This window comes from Pelobates fuscus, chromosome 4 (genome assembly GCF_036172605.1).
Source record: "Pelobates fuscus isolate aPelFus1 chromosome 4, aPelFus1.pri, whole genome shotgun sequence".
Classification (NCBI taxonomy): Eukaryota; Metazoa; Chordata; class Amphibia; order Anura; family Pelobatidae; genus Pelobates; species Pelobates fuscus.
Window position 1 is genome coordinate 236570639 of NC_086320.1, and position 25845 is coordinate 236596483.

Here is a 25845-nt window from a genome sequence, read left to right on the forward strand (position 1 = left end):
ACTGGATATACTAGCCTAGCTATCGATTTCCCTATTAAATCAGCAGCAGCTACACTGTCCCTCCAGAATGCAGCTTTTGGGGGGCGGGGCCTAGCTGTCATGGAGGAAAGACGCACTTTGTGTGAGCTCCCTCAATATCTCACTTTAAGCAGCTATCAACAAGCGAATTTCACCCCAGAAGGCGATGACCCAGCAATGTTGCTCCTACCTGACCGACCCGACATGCTTAATAACGGTCAGCAACTCGACAGAGTCTTACTGTAACGAAAATATACCCCAACTCGCAGGATTCAACTCAACAAAAGACAACACAGAGGAGAGATACGTCTACCGGACCTTAGAATGGCCGGACTCGACGTATATGAGAGGAGACAGAGTCAGGAACGATCCGAGGTCAAGGGGACAAAGAGACAGCGTAAACTAGGACTAGCCGGGGTCTGGTACACATTAAACAGCAAGCCGGCAAACAGAACAGATAAGGATAAATAGATAACGTAGTCAGAAACAAAGCCAAGGTCAATACGAAGGAACACAACTGAACACAACAAGCGCTAAAGGGAACTGCAACAGAAACCACGATAGGGCAAGGACTAAGGGAAAAAGGTGAGTATAAGTACCTTCTAAGTTAATGTGATTGTCTCCTGTCATATTCACACCCCCAAAAGGTAAGTGTATGGGGAGTGTGGCATGACAGGGGCCAATGGGAGCCCTTTGCCAATTTAGGCTCCCACTGTTTCTTTAAGAGCACGCCTAAGACCCGCGGCGCGCTCTTTTCGCGGTCACTGCCCGCCTTCCTGTTGCAGCCGTCGGACGAGCCGCAGGACTGCGCACGGCTCGAAGAGAGGACCGCGGCCGGCCCCTGGATAAGGTAAGTAACGCTACACATACTTACCTCAACATGGCAAGTGTGGCCTGGTGCCAGGCGGCCGATCTCCCGATCCTGAGATGCCCAGGAGCAGCTAGTTCCCGGCAGGAGCTCCGTTACCAGGAGCAGCTACTTCCCGGCAGGAGCTCCGCTACCCCCCCCCTCAGACCGGTGGGGGTTATCCCGGTCCACCCCTGAGAGGCTGTCTGGAGCTAATGGGCGCACAGAGCACAGCCGCCAAGGCTGACATACTCATCTGCGACTCTCCCAATATGGCGGCAGCCGCGTGTCCTCCTGGTACCAGCAAAGCATGGCAGGATATTGAGTCTAAGCTGGACAGACTCTTTGATCAATTTTGGAAGCAAATTACAAGCAGGAAGCCCCAACAAGCTCCACCACAGCCCCAACAAGCTCCACCACAGCTAAGCGAAGCAGTCCCCATTAAAATCCACCAACGCAAGCACTCGCCTCCACCTTAAGCCACCACAATCCCACACCGGACGTGAAGCACCACCGGGACAGATCCGACCACCCGATAAAACAAGCTTCCACCACCTCAAGCCGTGAACCCGGCACTCAGCCAGAGACTTGCCTTTGTTGTTCCAGGTATCAGGGACTCCCAGGGTCTGCACCTGGCGCCCAGAAGGGATCGGATGAGCACAAGCAGTAAACAGCAGCCTGCCAAGCATGTCCCACTATAGCCGATCCTCCACACCATGCCTTTGATCACATGAACTGCTCTCTGCACATTAACTAATCGTAAAGTAGCAAGCGTTTAAACATGTCATTATTTCACCTCCTAAAGAGTTTATTGTCGTCGTTCCTTACATGCCTTTACCTTAACCGTTCATGTGTTATGTTATTCACTAGTCTCATCTCATGGGGCGACTCACACTTGATTTATAACTAGTGGTGGAGCTGCTGATATAAATACACAGTTGATAACGTGCAAGCTACACCCTAAACATGACAGCCATCTTTCACAACAATGTACTGCTATATACTCATACCCTCAGTGCAACTAGCCATGATATGCGCACGTTCAGCCTAGCATGCTCAAAAATAACACACTTCTGTCTAAAAAAAAAAATACAAAAAAAAAAGAATGCAGCTTCCGAATGAATCTAAAATGGATGCTGTCCAGAAGGTGGGAGGGCCTGGGAAGGAGGGTCTGCTGCTGATTGGCTGGAATGTGTATGCTGACTGTGAGGTACAGGGTCAAAGTTTACTCAATGATGACGAATAGGGGGCGGACCGAACATCGCATATGTTCGCCAGGAACTATTCGCCAGCGAACTATTCGGGACATCTCTAGTCAGGATAGATGCCTCTGGAATGGGAGGTACGGGTTGAGATGGTACGCATACCAGTATCTCAGGGGCCAAATAAGCATTTCTGGACAAAAGTGTCTGATGGGCCTGGGCAATCTGGTCCATACGGTGATCCTGTTCTTAAAATCTTGCCTCATAGGAGGCCGTTTGCTGTCCTAAACCTGCAGGGCCCATGGTCCTATCATAATGTCATTATGTAATACCCCAGCACGCAGAGTTTAGGATAGCAAGGGACAAGACTAGGATATAATTTATTACCTGGACCTATAATGGCCAGACTAAACGTCAGACAGAGATAAAGCGTAATCAGAAACGAGACGAGGTCATGGTAACAGAGAGACTACGAAAACGAGAACAAGCCAGAGTCAGGTAGATGGTAATCAGTCACACGGGCAAACAAGACAGGAAAGGATTAAAGATAAATTCAGAGTCAAGAACAAAGCCATGGTCAATACCAAAATAAACAAAATAGATCAAGGAACGCACTAAAGGGTACTGACACAGAAACCATGATAGGACAAAGTGGATAGGGCTAGGGAAGTTTAAATATCCTTTAACATTTGATTGGCCCACGTCATGCCTACACCCCCAAAACGTTCGTGTGTGGGGGTGCTGGAATGACGTGGGCCAATGGGAGCCTGAATCAACTTTTGGCTCCCACTTCCCCTTTAAGAGCGAGCTCGTGACTCGAGCCGTGCTCCTAGTGCCAGGCGGGCCACGTGACCGATCACTGCGGTCAGTACACGCGGCTAAGTCAGAAGAGGAGATCAAGGCGCATGCGGCTCGTGTGGAGGCAGGAGTGATCCAGCCACGCGCGGCTCGAGCTTAGGAGCCAGGTCGGTCCCAGGATAAGGTAAATACAGCCACAACCACTTATCCCAATCACACACCTTTCCTAACGTCCTATGCCATTAAAAGCATATTACCGCATATTTAATAAAACAGATAGACCCCTTACTTCATCCAGGTTACCGATCGATGGTTCGATATTCTGAGCCCTCTCTGATTTACTGTACACGACGATTCGATATTCCCACAAATTTTATATAGCATTTTATGTTTGTTTGAGACCACCTTAAAAATATTGGATATCGCTAAAAATCATGATCACTATATACTTTATCTACAAACCTCTAAAACGAACCATACTACTCATCCATCCGCTATACCACTTTATACCACCTAGAACTAGTGCCCAGTTAAAATACTTGACTCTTACCCACACTCAGTCATGCCACACACATTTCACCACTACTCTCACTGAATCCCTCTGACTACGGCTGAATTCATCTTCTACATCAGAACACTACTCCTAAGATTGGGTTGTATCCATGTCTCGGGTCTTTCATTTAGAATAGGGGCAGCTTCGGTCTCCTTCATCACTGACACTCCAGTGCATATTATTAAAAGATTGGGCAGATGGAAATCCTCAGTCTACAACCGATATATTCCTCATCCCGAGAAAGAAATGAGGAAAGCTTTTAAAAGTTTGGCTTTGTAAATTTGATGCAATAAGTGTGTTTTTCTTTATATTAGTGTGATTTACATATATTACTAATATGTTTCTGAACATATATATTATATTATTCACTCACTCACTCACTCTCTGGGCCGGCCTAACACATCATGCTGCCTAGGTCCAACGATAAATGACTATGGGGGATAATGTATAATAAACACAGGTTACTGGTTGTGGGGGGATAATGTATAATAAACACAGGTTACTGGCTATGGGGGAGATAATGTATAATAAGCACAGGTGACTGGCTATGGGGGGATAATGTATAATAAACACAGGTTACTGGCTATGGGAGGATAATGTATAATAAACACAGGTTACTGGCTATGGGAGGATAATGTATAATAAACACAGGTTACTTGCTATGGGGAGGATACCAAATGATTGAATTATATTTGAGGTTAATATGTCTTTGATCAAAGTGATACCTGCTTCCATCCATTTTTCTAGTTGAATGTCTGCCACATTGGAAGTTATAATCTCTAGATCTAAAGAGCTTAAAATTTTATCCTTTAGTCCTAAACTTTGTTTTAGAATACACAATGTTTTAATTAGATTGTTCAAGATTAAATTTGATGAGATCTTACTTTTTAAGTTAAGATATGATTCACAGTACCATAAAGCCCTGACTAAATGTTTTCGTTCACAGGCTGAGCTTTCTATTTTATGCCACGGTTCTTGAAAATTGTCTTTTACATGCATCATATGTATATGGAATAATACATTAGCTTCATAATGTTTAACCCATTTCAGGACGGAGTCAATAGTACACGTTCTGATCAAAACAAAATGTAAACAAAACCTGGAATTTGCGCTATATGTCTGTTCAACCGTAATTCACCTCTTTCATATTAAGTGCATCCACACTTATTATATATCATATCATTTTGTTCAGGAGAAACAGGGCTTTAATTTCACATGAACTATTCATATATGAAACATAATTTATTATGAATAAAATAAAATATATTTTTTTGAAATTTACATTTTCTTTTGAAAACTTGTAGTTCCACTTTTAGTTCCAGCTTTTACTGCAAAAAGAGCACATATTTAGATTCAGCAAAGTCTCGCGAATACAACAGTAGCCCCCATTAACAGTTTTTACAGTGTTTTGGAAAGTTACAGGGTTAAATATAGCACATTCCATTTCTCAGGTTTTTCACATTGAAATTTGCTAGATTAGTAATGTTACCTTTGAGACCGTGTGGTAGCCCAGGAATGAGATTTACCCCCATGATGGCATACCATTTGCAAAAGAAGACTACCCAAGGTATTGCAAGTGGGGTATGTCCAGTCTTTTGTAGTAGCCACTCAGTCACAAATACTGGCCAAAGTTAGCATTCATATTTGTATTTTGCTTTTTTCACACAAAAGCAAATATGAACGCTAACTTTGGCCAGTGTTTGTGACTAAGTGGCTACTAAAAATGACTGGACATTCCCCATTTGCAATACCTTGGGTTGTCTACTTTTGCAAATGGTATGCCATCATGGGGGGTAATTCTTATTCCTGGGCTATCATATGGTCTCAAAAGACAACATAACCAATCTGGCAAATTTCAATGTGAAAAAAATGAAATGCAAGCCTTATATTTGACTCTCTAACATTCCAAAACACCATAAAACCTGTACATGGGGGGTACTGTTATACTTGGGAGACTTCATTGAGACTTCACTGAACACAAAAGTGTTTTAAAACAGTAAAACATATTACAACAATAATATCCTCAATAAAAGTGCCGTTTGTGTGTGAAAAATGCAAAAAAAGTAACTTTTACTAAAAATATCATTGTTGTAATACAAGTTACCATTTTGAAACACTAATGTTTGTGTTCAGCAAAGTCTTCTGAGTAAATCAGTACCACCCATGTACAGGTTTTATGGTGTCTTGAAAAGTTACCGGATTAAATGCTTGCAATTCAAATTCTCTGCACTTTCTGCCTTGGTTGTCAGGCATGTCAATCAAATTTTAATTAATTAAATCACATAATTATGTTAAAAGATTACTTAAATATACATGTAGAATTTTAATATATATACATATATATGTATTTAAAGTCTATGTGTACACTTATGTAGTTATTTATGTAATTATATATTTATGTGTATATATATATATATATATATATATATATATATATTTTCGGTTACCGTATATGTATTTTATATATAGATAGATATATATAGAATGTCATTTTAAGTGTATTTTGTTAACAATATATATATTTATATATATATATATATATATATATATATATATATAAGAAAATGTTACTTGCGCTTTCTCCTTAATCCCTATGTATATTTAGACAAATGGAGGTCATTTAGTTGCTCCAATGGCCATTGGAGGGAATGCCCGCCTGCCAACGTCAAGGCAGACCCCCCTAAGCGGGTCCTAACACTGACCCTTCAGCCTGCTTCCTTGAGCTTCTGGCAAAGATATCTCTAATGAGACAGAAAGGGGTATTTTTTATATACACCCCTATACTTGTACTTGCTTAAGCGCAGGACTTCTCTTTTTGTATTTGTACAAAAATACCCCTTTCTGTCTCATTAGAGATATCTTTGCCAGAAGCTCAAGGAAGCAGGCTGAAGGGTCAGTGTTAGGACCCGCTTAGGGGGGTCTGCCTTGACGTTGGCAGGCGGGCATTCCCTCCAATGGCCATTGGAGCAACTAAATGACCTCCATTTGTCTAAATATACATAGGGATTAAGGAGAAAGCGCAAGTAACATTTTCTTTTCTTTGGTTTTTACTATATATTGGGGCTGATGTGTGTTGTAGTCCTTGCTGCTTAAGCGCAGGACTTCTCTTTTTGTATTTGTATTTACTTTGCATCACACAGCCTGGTTACAATGCTGCTACCCATCCCATGTGTTCCCTATTAAGGGTTAATAAGTATAGGGGTGTATATAAAAAATACCCCTTTCTGTCTCATTAGAGATATCTTTGCCAGAAGCTCAAGGAAGCAGGCTGAAGGGTCAGTGTTAGGACCCGCTTAGGGGGGTCTGCCTTGACGTTGGCAGGCGGGCATTCCCTCCAATGGCCATTGGAGCAACTAAATGACCTCCATTTGTCTAAATATACATAGGGATTAAGGAGAAAGCGCAAGTAACATTTTCTTTTCTTTGGTTTTTACTATATATTGGGGCTGATGTGTGTTGTAGTCCTTGCTGCTTAAGCGCAGGACTTCTCTTTTTGTATTTATATATATATATATATATATATTACTAACAAAATACAGTTAGAATGAAATTACATATGTATATATACCATATTTATCGGCGTATAACACGCACTTTTTCTCCCTGAAAATAGGGGGCAAATGATGTGTGTGTGTTATATGCCGATATACCATATTTTTCGCTCCATAAGACGCACTTTTTTCCCCTCAAAAGTGAGGGGAAATGTCTGTGCGTCTTATGGAGCGAATGTGAAGGTTTACTTACCTGTCTTGAAGCGTGGGCCGGTGTTCAGCACGCACCGCGGTACTGGAACTTCAATTTCAGGTTCCGGTTTCCAGCCGGACTTGAAAGGAAGTGCTCACTCAGTGTGCACACTTCCTTTCAGTCCCGCTGGAAACCGGAACCTGAAATTGAAGTTCCTGTTCCGCGGTGCACGCTGTGAAGCCGGCCCACGCTTCAAGACAGGTAAGTAATTATGGGACAAGGAGAGGGAAAGTGCACTATGGGACAAGGGGAGGGGGGGACACTATGGGGGGGGGAGAACACTATGGGATGAGGGGGGGAACACTATGGGAGGGGGTGGAGAATACTATGGGGGGGCGAATACTATGGAAAGGGGGGGACACTATGGGATGAGGGGGGGGGACACTATGGGAGGGGGGGGAATTTCCTTCTTAAAATGAGGTGCGTGTTGTACGCCGGTGCGTGTTATACGCCGATAAATACGATAATTGTTTAATTTTTTTTTCAATATTTTATTTAATTGCAATTATATGTGTATATATAAATATAAAATATATATAGATGTATTATATATAATATATATATATCTTATATAGGTAACGTCATTCTAAGTGTATTTTAATACTAATATATATATATATATATATATATATATATATACTTATATTAACATTAAAATACACTACGGATGATGTTACATATATATATAAAATTTATTTGTATAATATATATATATATATTTTATATATTTATATATAAATGCATTTATTTTATTTTAAAACACGTTTAATCATTTTTTTTACGCTTCCCACATGCAGGGGGACTGTCTGACATTTCCACAGCCAGCTATAGGGGGCCATGTGATCGCTCTTTGAGAGCGATCACATGGCCCCCGGGGGCCTCATTTGCCGTAGGAGGGCTGTCAGGCAGTCCTTCCGAAGAGGATTGCGGCGGAGGTAAGTAAATCTCACCTCCTGGGGGCTTAAGCCGTTACGGTTTTCTATACCGCGACAACGGCTTTAAAGCCCATTTAAATGGGGATGGCATAGAACGCCGTAACGGCGTTAAGGGGTTAATTAGCGGTAGACCTTATCCACATTTATTAGATCCTAAAGACAAAACATTCGAACTGATGCTAGGCTTCTTTCCCGCCCAGATAAATTTAGAAATATAGAATTGTGTTTGGTTAAGCCAGATCTCTGGTACTATTAGTGTTATATTAATCAATAGAGAAAACTACCTCAATAAAGAGATAGAAAGTGTTTCTTTACAGTGCCCAAAATGTAAAAGCTGCTCAACACTAAAAGTGGAATACCCCTTACCCACAATAAAAAACAAATATACAGAAATAAGGTATACAAATTATACCAAACAAGTGGAGCGCTCTAAACAGTAGAGGGGATTACTCACCCCTTTGGTACAGTGCCAGTCTTGAAAAACTTGAATGTACATATAAAAGGAAACAAAAACAAGAAAAACAAAAATATAGTGCAGATGTTCCAAAAATGGATAATTGGTAGTAAGTAATGACTGAAACCACTCACATGGACAGGAGCCTATATGGTATTGGCTCCGTAAAAGGATCCTTTATGCTTTTAGGGCAGCAACACACCCCTTTATCCCAGGTTGTGTCCCTCCAGGAGTATACAACGAGAAGAAAAGCAGAAAAACAACTGTGTAGAATTGCACATACTATAATGGTATTTTGAGATATAAATAGTTGTGCTCACCTTCTGCAGAGCCCTGAAATCCCGGCTCTGAGGTTGATAAACAATGTGCTACTTTAGAGGGGGAATAGCACTCTCCCCAATGGAGTTCCTGATGGCTAGAAAGGACTTTGGACTAAAGTATAAAATAGTAAATAACATTTATTGATAATGCATTAAAAACAAAATAAATGGGTACTTAGAAAGTAAAAAGATCCAATAAAAGTCCAATAAAAAGTCCAGCTACTGAGGAAGCTCATAGAGTGAAATGCGTTTAGCTGATTATTCTGGACTTTTTACTGGACTTTTATTGGATCTTTTTACTTTCTAAAGTAGCACATTGTTTATCAACCTCAGAGCCGATATACCATATTTACTTACCTGTCTTGAAGCGTGGGCCGGTGTTCAGCGCGCACCGCGGTACTGGAACTTCAATTTCAGGTTCCGGTTTCCGGCGGGACTGAAAGGAAGTGTGCACACTTCCTTTCAGTCCCGCCGGAAACCGGAACCTGAAATTGAAGTTCCAGTACCGCGGTGCGCGCTGTGAAGCCGGCCCACGCTTCAAGACAGGTAAGTAAATATGGGACAAGAGGGAAAGTGCACTAGGGGACACTATGGGAGGGGATGGAGAATACTATGGGAGGGGGTGGAGAATACTATGGGAGGGGGTGGAGAATACTATGGGAGGGGGGGAACACTATGGGATGAGGGGGGAACACTATGGGAGGGGGTGGAGAATACTATGGAAAGGGGGGGAACACTATGGGAGGGGGTGCAGAATACTATGGGAGGGGGGGAAGAATGCTATAGAAAGGGGGGGAACACTATGGGATGAGGCGGGAACACTATGGGAGCGGGTGGAGAGGGAGGAGAATACTATGGAAAGGGGGGGAACACTATGGGAGGGGGTGGAGAATACTATGGGAGGGGGTGGAGAATACTATGGAAAGGGGGGAACACTATGGGATGAGGGGGGGAATACTATGGGAGGGGGGGAAATTTCCTGGAATTTCCTTCTGAAAATGAGGTGCGTGTTATACGCCGATAAATACGGTAATTCTTCTTCTTTATATTTTTCCATTCTTTTAATGCTTGAAAAAGAATCAAAGAGGAGTGTTCTGTTATCTTAAATAATGAAATATTCTTACTAGAGTCTCTCCAAAGGAGGGGTTCTAAATTATCTAGAACAACTCTATATGGTTCTATTTTATACCACACTTGATTTTTAGAATCATTTAACTGCAATTTACAAGTGTGGACCATCATATTAGCCTGATATACTTGTGCAATTAGTGGATATCCCATTCCACCCTGATGGCCTTTTCTTGATAGAGTATAAATGTTAATTCTAGGTCTTTTACCTTTACAAATATAATTTTAAATGCTGCTTTGTACCATATTAAGCCAGTGAGTAGAGATCGAACAAGGTAACATGTGAAACAGGTATGCCCATTTTGGTATAATATAAGCTTTGATGGTATTTATCCTACCCCACCAAGAGATTTCATGAACTCTCCATTCTTTCAATAGGGCATTAGTCTCTTTTAGTAGTCTTAAGAAATTTATTTCCATAGTCCGCCTTGGGTTTGCAGTAATAACTATGCCCAAATATGTAAACTCTTTATCAGTCCACTTAAAGTCATAGTTTTCCTCAGGGATATTAAGTTATCTCTTTGAAAATTTGTATAAAGGGCAATTGTTTTAGACATATTCAATCTATAATTAGAGACTATGCTATATTTCCCAAATTCTTGCATAAGATTTGGTAAAGAAACATGTGGGTCGGTAATAGATTTTAATATATTGTCCGTCTACAAACAAATCTTCCATTCGTCATCCTGGCCCCCCATTCCCCTAATCGACACGTTATTTCTGATATTACTCACCAATGGTTCTATTGACAATGCATAGAGCAATGGAAAGAGGGGGCAACCCTGCCTTGTCCCATTTGTAATTCTGAATCACTCTGAGCATAAATCGCAGCCCACTATCCTGGCCTTAGGGTTCGAATAGATTGCTCCAAATGCATCCAAAAACCATGCCACAAAACCAAATTGGGGCAATGTGCTCTGCAAAAACTCTCAACTGACCCTGTTGAAGGCTTTTTCCGCATCCACCGACAGGGTCAGAAGCAGAGTTCCCGCGGTCTGTGCCCAGTCCAGGGTGTCCAACACTCTACGAGAATTATTACTAGATTGTCTACCCATCAGAAAACCTATCTGATCGTGGTGAATCAATGAAGGCAAGATTTTCTTTAGAACTTCATTCAAAGATATGTTTTTATTTAAGCTTTCCCTCTGAGCAGCCAAAATGTTTGGTAAATTTGAATTATTCAAATAATTCTCTATCTCTGTCTTTTCCGAAGAAGACTTTAAATTATATAAATTTGCATAGAAGGTTTTAGATTTGTTCGCTATTTCTTCTGGCTTATAGATATTATTAGCTCCATCAATTAGTTTAAAGTACTTTTGATCTACATCTCGTTTTTTCATTTATTAGTTAACATTGCGCCAACTCTGTTGTTCTTATAATAAAACTTGATATTAAGTTTATTTAAATTGTGTTCTATTCTATTTGTAATCTGTTTATTAATCTTTATTTGACATTCCTTAATAGATAAAGCTCTCTGTCCATAATAATTTTGTTTAGTAGCCTTAGAGAGATTATAAAACTCAATATAAAGATCGTCTAGATTACTATCTTTATCTCTTTTCTGTTGGCTTTCTAACTTAATCCAATATACTCTTATAACCACCTTAAAAGAACACGACAAACACTCCTTAGATATTTCTTCAGATGAATTGAACAAATTAATCAATTAACTTCTCTATGTGTTCTATATTGGCCTTATTTTTCATGAGATAATCAGCCAGTCTCCACATCGGAGGTGTCCTATTTTATGTCTCTGTCAATTCTGCTATTACCATATTATGGTCTGACCAAGTATTTTCTTTAATTGTAATTGATAAGATCATCTTTGAAAGACTTAAATCGCCCAGGATCATATCTATTCTAGCGGCCAAATTGTGGGGAATAGACCTATGTGTAAAATTCTTATCGTTAGGATGGGCCTATCTCCAGCAATTGTACAATTCAGCTTTCTTAATCACTCTATTCAATGACGCTGCCTGTTTCTTCAGACTTTTATCTATACGATGATCCTGAGCCAATTGCTTATCTAATGAGATATCAAATATACAGTTAAAATCACCTGCAATCATTATTCCTCCCTTCTTAACCTGTTCCACCAATCTCAAAATTTTAACTAGAGTTTTTATCGGGTCTTTGTTTGGTAGAAACACATTAACCATTGTATATTCTATCCCATTCATCTGCCCCACTAATATAATAAACCTCCCCTCTGGATCCAAATACTTATAATGGCAATCAAATTTAACGTCTTTGGAAAAGATTATTGATACTCCACATTTCTTTTTTCCCTGCAAAGATACAGAATAGATTAGAGGATATTTCTTGTAGTGCCATACATTTTTTAGACTCCCTAATCCAATGGGTTTCCTGAATGAAACCCACTTGTATATTCTGTTTTATTTAAGGTTTCATACAAAAATCCTCTTTTGACAAATAAATTGATGCCTTGAGAGTTTATGGATATCACTCTAACCATCACCTATTCTCTTTTTCATTTTTAGGCTGCTTGATCATATCATCAACAAAAGTGACCAATATAAAACTCATATAAAAAACATAAAACACCATTATCACATTCATACCAAATTGAAAGCTTGGATCACCTAACATAAACCAAGTACTGGGTACCCTTAGGGAACCCACATGGAGGGGTTAGAGACTTAGAGAGTCTTAGAAGAAAAAACTTGTCAGTAAAGCTTCTGAGAGCACATTATAGTTGAGAGGTAGGGAGAAAGAGAGATAGGAGGGAGAAAAAAAAAACAGGTTCCTCAATTGCCTTTACTCCCTATGATTTCCTCTTCCCATTATTATAGGATGTGAATTTACTAGATCTTGTGTGCTAATACCTATAATACTAACTATGAAATGTAATATAAGTGAACCTATGATATGTAAAGTTAACTAAATAACCATTTCCTAATGGACCTAGTGATTCTTTTATATTATCTGTAAGGTAACTATATATACCAATAGGAAAAAGAATCATATAATAACTAAAGATGGCCAGTGCTTTCTTTAGTTTTTTCGCTATCTTCCGTAATAATTAAAGTGCAAATAATGCCCTATATAAGAGAGAAAAAAAATAAACACTACTTCCATATTTGTTTTTACACCCTTTCTTCTTAATTCCTTTATTTTTTTGCTTTTTCCTTTCCTCTTCCCATTACTATCAAATCAGTGTATCTTTAGCTCTTCAGCTCGTGCTATGATTCCTAAAATTCTATCTATGGAATATAATATACATGAACCTATTATACGTGAAATTAGCTAAACAGCAGTTTTCCAAATAGGGCTAGTGCCTCTGTTATAATATTTGTGGTATTAACAATATATAGTTATAGTTATAATTACATAGCTGAAAAGAGACTTGCGTCCGTCAAGTTCAGCCTTCCTCACATTTGTTTTTTGCTGTTGATCCAAAAGGAGGCAAAAAAAAACAGTTTGAAGCACAATTTTGCAACAAGCTAGGAAAAAAAATTCCTTCTTGACCCCAGAATGGCAGTTAGATTTATCATTGGATCAAGCAGTTATTACCCTACATTGAAATATTATATCCTTCAATATTCTGTTTTTGCAAGTATGCATCTAGTAGCTGTTTGAACATCTGTATGGACTCTGATAAAACCACTTCTTCAGGCAGAGAATATATATGTGTAAGGAAAAATCATCTAATATCTAGTGATGTCTAATACTTTCTTTTGAATATACTATCTTCGAAAATTCCTTAAGTGCAAATAGTGCCCTTTAACACCTATAGGATGTAATACTATATAATCTAGGAGGTTCCCCTTATTTCAAATCAGGTGGTTCTCAAATAGAACAGACCGTACAGTAATTAATGCAAATGACCTCCACCGCCAGAATTTGCTCAAACCCACAGGACCAAACCTTTAGGTGCTTTAATATACACTGCGTTTAGCTTCTCTTTCCCTCTTTACTTTTAGATATATTCCTATTATCTTTACAACCTCCTTTTTCCAACCATCTCCCGCTTCCAAGAAACCACTCAGTGCAAAATGTCCAAGCCTAGTTAGATCAACATTGCAAGTCTCTACATTTAATTATATCACCTCGAACTCCAGGACCAGGTTCCTTCAGAGCTTTCTGTATAATATAGGTTGATTTCCCACCTTAAATCTCCGGCGTAAGATTGCGGCCGGTTTCTTTCAGGGCCGACTACGGATCTCGGTGGATTCACCGCCCGAGAGCTCCAATAGCCTGTCGGCGCTAATCTTACTCGGCAAAAGAGTAATCTGACAGGTAGTCTGAACCGAAGCCCCTGATCAGCATGTGGTTGCAAGCCTTCCTGCCCTCGAGAGTCAACACCATCAACCAGCAGCTCTCAACTCCAGTCGGCTTTACTCTCTCTCCGTTCTCTTCTCGAACCCCTCCCCTCCCGGTGTGAGCGCATTTACATAATCGCGTCCCACTTACTTTTGTTCTTGCCATACAAAGTACAAGAACGGGAATTTTTATAATTCCCTTATGCATTTATTTTCCCAGCGGTATACTTTTATCAAGCTTTACATCTAAAAGGGAGTTAAAATCCCCTCCGATTATTACAGGGAGTGCAGAATTATTAGGCAAATTAGTATTTTGACCACATCATCCTCTTTATGCATGTTGTCTTACTCCAAGCTGTATAGGCTCGAAAGCCTACTACCAATTAAGCATATTAGGTGATGTGCATCTCTGTAATGAGAAGGGGTGTGGTCTAATGACATCAACACTCTATATCAGGTGTACATAATTATTAGGCAACTTCCTTTCCTTTGGCAAAATGGGTCAAAAGAAGGACTTGACAGGCTCAGAAAAGTCAAAAATAGTGAGATATCTTGCAGAGGGATGCAGCACTCTTAAAATTGCAAAGCTTCTGAAGCGTGATCATCGAACAATCAAGCGTTTCATTCAAAATAGTCAACAGGGTCGCAAGAAGCGTGTGAAAAAACCAAGGCGCAAAATAACTGCCCATGAACTGAGAAAAGTCAAGCGTGCAGCTGCCAAGATGCCACTTGCCACCAGTTTGGCCATATTTCAGAGCTGCAACATCACTGGAGTGCCCAAAAGCACAAGGTGTGCAATACTCAGAGACATGGCCAAGGTAAGAAAGGCTGAAAGACGACCACCACTGAACAAGACACACAAGCTGAAACGTCAAGACTGGGCCAAGAAATATCTCAAGACTGATTTTTCTAAGGTTTTATGGACTGATGAAATGAAAGTGAGTCTTGATGGGCCAGATGGATGGGCCCGTGGCTGGATTGGTAAAGGGCAGAGAGCTCCAGTCCGACTCAGACGCCAGCAAGGTGGAGGTGGAGTACTGGTTTGGGCTGGTATCATCAAAGATGAGCTTGTGGGGCCTTTTCGGGTTGAGAATGGAGTCAAGCTCAACTCCCAGTCCTACTGCCAGTTTCTGGAAGACACCTTCTTCAAGCAGTGGTACAGGAAGAAGTCTGCATCCTTCAAGAAAAACATGATTTTCATGCAGGACAATGCTCCATCACACGCGTCCAAGTACTCCACAGCGTGGCTGGCAAGAAAGGGTATAAAAGAAGAAAATCTAATGACATGGCCTCCTTGTTCACCTGATCTGAAACCCATTGAGAACCTGTGGTCCATCATCAAATGTGAGATTTACAAGGAGGGAAAACAGTACACCTCTCTTAACAGTGTCTGGGAGGCTGTGGTTGCTTCTGCAAGCAATGTTGATGGTGAACAGATCAAAACACTGACAGAATCCATGGATGGCAGGCTTTTGAGTGTCCTTGCAAAGAAAGGTGGCTATATTGGTCACTGATTTGTTTTTGTTTTGTTTTTGAATGTCAGAAATGTATATTTGTGAATGTTGAGATGTTATATTGGTTTCACTGGTAAAAATAAATAATTGAAATGGGTATATATTTGTTTTTTGTTAAGTTGCCTAATAATTATGCACAGTAATAGTCACCTGCACACACAGATATCCCCCTAAAATAGCTAAAACTAAAAACAAACTAAAAACTACTTCCAAAAATATTCAGCTTTGATATTAATGAGTTTTTTGGGTTCATTGAGAACATGGTTGTTGTTCAATAATAAAATTAATCCTCAAAAATACAACTTGCCTAATAATTCTGCACTCCCTGTATAGAGCCCTTGAAAATGTTCTCGTTTTTTTTTTCAATTAACTTTTTGAGGAATAAAACTGGTTTTATATTAGGGGCGTAAACATTAAGTGAAAATTTGTCAAGCAATTTTACAAATTAAAACTATATATCTGGTTTCCTTATCGGTTTCCAGATTAATAATCTCTAGATTTGTCCTGTTAGAAACCAAAGTAACGACACCTTTAGTCTTTTTTTCAGGTGATGAAGAACTGAAAATATGGGAAAAGAGTCTATCCAACAATGGCTTTCTATTTTGTGACAACCAGTAAGTTTCCTGGAGGAAACAAATATCGATTCTTTATTTTTTAATAAGTTTAACAAGAGAGGATTTCTTATATGGTGAGTTCGGCCCTTGAACATTCATTTATACAATCCTAGTCATACAGTAAAAGAGTAAAATTCTAAATCTTGCTTCCAACATCCGTGTTTTCGTCCATGGGAACATTACCTTTACAGTAACTAACATACATAAAACATATATAAGAAACCTCTTGGGTTTCTCATTGTCTTCTCTTGCAGTGAGTATCCACCGTATATCCATACTTGAATGTCCAGTGCAAGAGAGGACCCAAATTGTCAATGAGAGTAATAATGTTTCCTATTGAACCTAGGCAAGAGACACTGTATTTTTGTAATGATATTGTATCTTAAAGAACAAACAACATAGCAAAACATTTTTCAAATGTTTCCTTTCTGTGGTGAATATGATCTCACCACAGGCTCCTGGAGGAGCCCACTTGCCAGCTTCCTGCCAAAAGACCCTGTAAAAGCCATGGGTAAAGACTTGGTTCTTGTGATTTTTTCATTGGTTCGGGAACCGATCCAACTCCCGAACTAAAGACCACCCGGGAGCTTGTTAGGTTTGTTTAGGAAGGCAATCCTGGAGGCGGGTGATCTTTGTTTGAGCTGGGAAGCCTATTTAGCTCCTGCTCTGTTTCCAGAGGCGAAGTAATTGTGTTTGTGTTTTTGTAGTAAATATGTGGTTTTAGCTAATTCAAAATTTCGTAGTTTGGTGTGGGCTTGTAGTAGAGCGGTCTGCGTGGTCGGTGACGGTGATCTTTTGTTCCTATGGGTTAAGGACGTAATTTCTGAAATGATTTCTGTGTACGTGGCCTGGCGTGCTTTCTTGGCTTGACTGGCATGCTTTATGAAGCTGCCCCTTATTACTGCTTTATGTGCAAACCAGAGGTAGTCTGGGGACGTGTCTGAGCGTACATTGTCAGCAAAGTAATTTTGGAGGTCCGTTGTAATGTGGGACACTATGACAGGGTCGTTTAGTAGAGATTTGTTTAATCGCCAAGGGATTTTATCCCCCTTGGGGAATCGCTCAGATATAGACATCGTGATAGGAGCGTGGTCTGACCAGGAAATGACGCCTATTTCCGTGCCAACCACTTTCTCTAGGGAAGTACTTTTAAGTAGGAATCTGTCAATTCTAGAATAGCTGTTATGTGCAGCGGTATAGCACGTGTAATCTATTTCCGCTGGGTGGTGTATTCTCCAGGGGTCTACAAAGTTATGTGCCTGCAGTGTACGACAAATGTGGGATGTTTGAGTATGTCTTTGTTTCATTGTTGTCGTGGTTACCGTTTTTGTGGCGGAGGAGTCCATGTTGATATCGAGAAGGAAGTTCGTGTCGCCTCCAAGAATTACCTCCCCAAAGCTATGCAACGATAGAAGAGAAAACACATTAGCTATAAACACTGGTTGATTTACATTAGGACCATAAACATTCATTAGGGTAAACGGTTGATTGTTGATGCGACATTGTAATAAAATATATCTCCCTTTTTTGTCACCTATCTTACGGATTAATTCAAAGACAACATTCTTACTGATCAGTATCGAGACACCTCTCTTTTTATTGTGGAAGCACGTATGATAGGATAGTGGGAACCAGGGAGAGTCGAATCTGGGTTTTGCACCCCATTTGAAGTGGGTTTCTGATATTAAAACACTTCAACAAGGGCTATATATTGCAAAAATCTGGCTCACTACCATACCTCACACTGTGAATGAATTGATTCAGTAATGATCAGTTACAGGAGAGGTAGAAACCAATAACACAGATATTACTAAGCAAAGGCAAGAAGACTCAGATTAGTTTAAAAAAAATATTGGTATGAACCGTATAATTTGTGGTAACTACTAAATTATAAGTAGGCAATGTAGGCCAACCACGTCAGGACCTACATTAAAAGTTAAAAATATTGTAAATAGTGCAGATTATGCCAAACAGTAGAATTAAAATTATTAGAGACTATTGTGCAATATAATTAGAGGATATTTAATAGGCAGGATACTGATGAGAAGGTGGCACATGATCCATTGTGGCAACAGACACATAATAAGCAGGATATTAGAAGATATTTCGTTATCCTTATGAGAACAAACAACCGCATGCTTACTCTGGCCTTATCTTCAGATAGTAATGAAGTACTTATGGTAGAGCCTATGGTGATAATAAGATCATTCTGCAGCTTGTTTTAGCTGCAAAGATATCGACACCAGTCCACGCATAAAATCCACAAGTATTACATCAATGTAATGTTAGGAGTGGCCATCACTTGTACAGATCTAGATACAGAGACCATGTGAAACATATAAGTCAAATGTTTGTCATCAACGAGCTACAATATTATATTATGCAGGATGACTCAACAGCTTAAAGCCACACATTGGTTGCATATTCCAGATATAAGGACACCTAAAAGAATCCCCATGGATATCAGAACAGAGGTCAGTAATGGGACTTCATGTTCAGGGATTTCCTTTATTGTTTTTGGTAGAATTGGGCTCTATTACATTTCAGCGCAAAACACAGACCTTAGATCAGTTACATATATTACATATATTAAGGCTATGTATAATTTGGGGTTATATAATAATACCAACGTGCATACAGAATATACTAATCACATATATTGTGGGTGTTTCTTCACAGCGCCTTATACACAAAGATATCAGTCACATATATTGAGTCTGTTGAAACAGTAAATCATACATAGCCTACATCTGCTATATACAGTGATACTATGCCAGCACATATATTAAGATTATATGAGTGAGAGAAATTGAGGCTGTAATTTCACAGAATTTCATGCACAGATTATACTACTCACATACTGTATATACTCGAGTAAAGGTAGAGTTTTTCAGCACATTTTTTGTGCTGAAAAACCCCAACTTGACTTGTACTCGAGTCAATGTCTGTATTATGGCAACTTAAATTGCCATAATACAGACAAGGACCGCCGGCTTATTACAAGCCAGGCGGTCCTGATGGGGGCTGGCAGAGAGCTGTTACTTACCTTCACAGCAGCTCCTGTCAGCTCCCTTCTCCTCCGCGCCGGTCCGTCAGCTCTCTTCTCCTCCACTGCAAGTCTCGTGAGAGCCGCAGGGTCAGAGCATTGCCACCGCTCCGTGCGCCCGCGGGACTTACACTGGAGGAGAAGGGAGCTGACCGGACCGGAGGTGAGAGAAGGGAGCTGACAGGAGCTGCTGTAAAGGTAAGTAACAGCTCTCTGCCAGCCCCCCTCCTACACAGCCCATCCACTGGACCACCAGGGAATGAGAGCCTCCCTGGCCATGTATCAAGCAGGGAGGGGGGACGAAAAAAATTAATACAAATTTAAATAATAATAAAATTAAATATTAATAATATTAAAAATAATAAAAAAATATTAATAATATAACCAAAAAATATTAATATTAAAATAATAATTTTAAAAAATATAATAAAAATGCCCAACCCCCACCAAGGCTCTGCATCACATACACAAACACACACTGCACTCATACACACACACTGCACTCATACACACACACTGCACTCATACACACACTGCATTCATGCACACACACACACACACACTGCATTCATACACACACACACACACACACTGCATTCATACACACACACACACACACACACACACTGCATTCATACACACAAACTGCATTCATTATATACACACACATTGCATTCATACACACACATACACTGTATTCATACACACACACTGCATTAATTATATACACACACACTGCATTCATTATATACACACACTGTAAATAAATATTCAATTAATATAATTTTTGGGGGATATAATTTTATTTAGAAATTTACCAGTAGCTGCTGCATTTCCCACCCTAGTCTTATAATCGAGTCAATACATTTTCCCAGTTTTTTGGGGTAAAATTAGGGGTCTCGACTTATATTCGGATCGACTTATACTCGAGTATATACGGTATATGGAGGTTGTGACTAACAGCAACCCATACACAGAGCTTGTATTAGATTGGACTCCTATATAGATGATGTGACTTATATCATTCACATATCTTGTTATGTTTCCACTAATACATCAAGCATTTAGTGGACACAAATACTGAAGCAATGTCTTCACACCAACTTACATATAGAGCACACACTGAGGCTGAGTTCTCAGACCAACTCATACATAGACAATATAGTGGATACATATACTTTTGCTGTGTCCTTATAGTAATTCAGACATAGAGCATATAGTGCATACATAGACTAAGGCGGTGTCCACATGGTAACCCATACATAGAGCATATAGTTGATAGTTATACTGATGCTGTGTCCTCAAAGAAACTCTTACATAGAGCATATACTGGACACACATATGCTGTATATTTTCTTCCACTCTCTGAAAAAGCATGCTTATTTGCTAAAATGCACAGATAACAGCAATGCTAAATGCCTTGATAGCAGGCCCGGACTGGCCATCGGGCACACCGGTGACCGTGGGGCCGAGGCCGGCAGGGGAAGTCCCAGGATCTCCCCTGCCGGTCTATGCGGGGCCGGCACTATCCGAGCGCCGGCCCCGCTGTTTTCAATGAAGGGCCGGTGAGAAGATCAGAGATCTCCCTCACCGGCCCCCTTGGAGAGACATGCGGCTGGGGAGGGAGGTAGAGGACCCGGCGGAGCTCTATCTTGCAGCTCCGCCGGGTTCCTCTCGCGAGATCCGGCGCGTTGCCATGGCAACGACCGGATCTCGGGATGCTGTCGGAGTGCGAGTTCCGGTCCCCCCCCCCTCACTCTCCCAGGTTCCAGCGTGCCGGTCCCCCCCTCCCAGGCTACAGGTAAGAAGGGAGGGGGGGGGGGACATTATAACTGCTTAATTTTTATTTTTTTACCCCACACACACACAATCCATTCAAACATTCACACACAGCACTATCACACACAGCACTCTCACTCCCATCACACACAGCACTCTCACTCCCATCACACACAGCACTCTCACACCCATCACTCTCACTCCCATCACACACAGCACTCTCACTCCCATCACACACAGCACTCTCACACCCATCACTCTCACTCCCATCACACACTGCACTCTCACTCCCATCACAGCACTTTCACACACAGCACTCTCACTCCCATCACACACAGCACTCTCACACCCATCACAGCACTTTCACACACAGCACTCTCACACCCATCACACACAGCACTCTCACACCCATCACACACAGCACTCTCACACCCATCACAGCACTTTCACACACAGCACTCTCACTCCCATCACACACAGCACTCTCACACCCATCACACACAGAACTCTCACACACATCACACTCAGCACTCACACACATCATCCACAGCACTATCACACTCGGCACTCTCACACACATCACATTTAGGACTCACACACACATCACACTCAGCACTATCACAAAACACATCATACACAGCACTCTCACACCCATCACACACAGCACTCTCACACCCATCATAGCACTTTCACACACAGCACTCTCACTCCCATCACACACAGCACTCTCACACCCATCACAGCACTTTCACACACAGCACTCTCACACCCATCACACACAGAACTCTCACACACATCACACTCAGCACTCACACACATCATCCACAGCACTATCACACTCGGCACTCTCACACACATCACATTTAGGACTCACACACACATCACACTCAGCACTATCACAAAACACATCATACACAGCACTCTCACACACATCAGCACTCACGCACATCATCCACAGCACTATCACACTCGGCACTCTCACACACATCATATTTAGGACTCACACACACATCACACTCAGCACTATCACAAAACACATCATACACAGCACTCTCACACACAGCACTCTCACACATCATACACAGCACTATCACACTCGGCACCCTCACACACATCACCCTCAGCACTCACACACATCATCCACAGCACTCACACACATCATCCACAGCACTATCACACTCAGCACTCTCACACACATCACACTCAGGACTCACACACATCACACTCAGCACTATCACAAAACACATCATACACAGCACCCTCATACACAGCACCCTCACACACATCACACACAGCATCCATCATACACACATACTGCACCCCTCACATACACACCGAACCTCCCCAACACACTGCACCAAACACATACACAATACTTCCAAACATATATATATATATATATATATATATATATATATATATATGCACACACACACTACATTCCTGACATACACACTCTGGATACCCTATACACACACTAGATTCCTTGTAAGCAAACACATACTACACCCCTAAACACACACTCTCTACAAACACTACATCACATATACACACACACACACACACTATAGGCTGTATGCACACACTTGCTACATCCCCTATACACACATTCTCTACAGACCCTAGCCACATATGCATTACATTACACCACAAACACAACACGACTAAAACCGACCTTATTACACAATTATTATCACACCACAATCAGCTCACTCTATACACACACACACAATCCCACAAGCAGGCTCCAAACACAGCACAATACTCTTTCCTGGCATTTTTGTCTCCTGGTATCCATTTATAGAGACACCAGAGACAAGTTGCAAGGAAACACAGTGCAAGCATGTTATTAAATTTGCTTGCACTGTGCAGAACAAATACAGGGCTTTTTTCTCATGCTAGAGCTCTTTAGCAGAGCTCTGCGCATGGTCTGCCCTGCACTTTGAGAAGGGGGCGTGTTTGTCGTTAGTGACGACAAAACACACCCTCTCTGCCCCGCCCCTTCTTAGTGGGCCGCTGTGATAAAAAAAATGCCCGGGCCGAATTTTTATCCCAGTCCGGCCCTGCTTGATAGAAACAAGTGTCTGTGTGGACTTAGAGATAGGTTTTAACCTGGCATATACATATGTGTGCTTTAATCAGTCATCCAGGAAAGCTTTCTCTTACCTTGGATATGTCTCTGTCTTCAGGACTGTGGAATTCCAGCAGACTTTATACAGCCAGGATATCCATTATTAGCACTCTTTTTCACAATGCCTCCTTGCATTATTAGCACTATTTTGCACAATGCCTCCTTGCATTATCAGCAGTCTTTTGCACAATGCCTCCTTGCATGTATAAACTTACCTAAATGTTCACCACACAAACCTCCTAAATGTGACCTATTTGTTAGAAGGAAGTCTAATGTAAGAAGCTGAAAGAACAGAGACCCAGGTGCCTATACTAGTTTTAATCAAATTTACTAATGCACTTACCTGAACAGCTGCAGGCCTGTCTTTCAGCAGCAAAATGTGGATTTGAACAACTGACAGCCTAAACTGTTTAAACTATAGGCAGGGCTGGCACGTCCTATAGGAGACTTAGGCAGTCGTCTATATAGGAGTCCAATCTAATACAAGCTCTGGGTATGGGTTGCTGTTAGTTACAACCTCCATATACCGTATATACTCGAGTATAAGTCGACCCGAATATAAGTCGAGACCCCTAATTTTACCCCAAAAAACTGGGAAAACGTATTGTGACTAGGATATGTGTTTGTGAGGTGATATTGTATACTGGTGAGGTATACTTTTATCGTATTATGGGCCAGTTTTAGGTGTAGGTGGCAAAAAGAAGTAAATGCCAGCATGGTATCTAACGACCATGGGTTACTGATTTTGTATTCTGTGATGAACCTGTTGAAAATAGTAAGGGCTCGGTTATATGATTGCCTGGTGTTTGCAGAGAGTGCTGACTGTGCTAGCATTCTGCCGTGAGCCATGAGTGAATTTAGTCCAGGATGAGGTCCTGGAACAGCGGAGGATTGTATGGGTTTGTCTCGGCCGTGGGATGTTCTTGACGGAACACCTGAAAGTTAGAGCGAGACAGGGCATCAGCTGCGGTGTTGTGGTGGCCCGGTATTTGCTCGCATGTGAGGTGAAAGTGTAGTTTGGCTGCCCACCATACTAGTCTCCTGACTAACCTCATGAGGATCTGCCTTTATTGATTATATCGCAAGTAGTGTTGTCAGAGTAGCATTTTATGGTTTGTCCCTTCCAAATGTGTCCCCAGACTTTAGCAGCTGCCACTATTGGGTACACTCCAAAAGGGCTGATTTGGGGTTAAACAAGGGTAACGAAGCTGTCTCCACTGGCCATGTGCTTCTAAACCAACAGTCGCCAAAAATAGCTATGTACCCTGAGTGGGCTGCTGCGTCTGTCCATAACACTTGGAAAAATCTGTCCAAGGTGGAATGAACATATTTATACCATTCCACTGAGACAAGAATTGTCTCCACATAAGATAAGTCTGACCTAGCTTGTTGGTCTAGAGTGACTATGCTGAGGTCGTTGGGTAGATTGGGTAAGAGGCTGAGTAGCCTAGATATAAAAGCCCGTCCTTGTGGGATAATTCTCATAGCAAAGTTCAGAGAACCTTTGTTGAGGAACAACTCTATTTATGTCCTGATTGTCTGAACGTTGTCTGCGGGGAGACTAGCCTGCATGGAGACTGAGTCTAGGCATATACCCAGAAATGATAACCTGGTGACAGGTCCGATAGTTTTATCCAAGGCTACCGGAACTCCTAGGGTTGAAAATAGTGCAACAGTTTTCATAATGCTTAGTGTGATGGTCTTGTGTTTTTCTACAGTCAGGAAGTCATCTAGATAATGGATGATAACTGGACAGCCACCTATGTTTAACAACAGCTAGCATAGTGTTTCAGCGAACAAATCGAATAACTTTGGGCTGCTTTTTGCTCCAAAAGTTAGTCGGACAGCAAAATAGTATAAGCCCTTCCATTTTATTCCGTGCAGATGCCACAGTGACTGGCGTATTGGGAGCAGCTTGAAGGCATTGGAAATGTCCGTTTTCCCTAACCAGGCTGCAAATTAAATTCCCTGTACTTTTGGCCTGGGTTGTCAGGCATGTCCCTCAAATTGTAATTAATAAAATGACCTAATTATGTAACAGTATTACATAAATAAATACGTAGAATTATTATATATATACGTGTGTGTGTATATATATATATATATATATATATATATATATACATATATATATATATATATATATATGCATATAATTTTTTACAATTATTTTAATTTATATATAGGTGTGTATATATATATATATATATATAGTGATATATACGTATATATTTAGGTATATAGATATATATATTATTTCATTCTACATGTATTTTGATATCAGTATATATATATATATATTAATTTTAAAATACAGTGAGAACGAATTTACACACACACATATATTTTTTTATTTTTTAACATATTTACATATTTATTTAGTTTATATTATGTATAAATATATATATATATATATATATATATATATATATATAAAATGACAATTATATATATATTTAATCAATATCATTGTACGTGT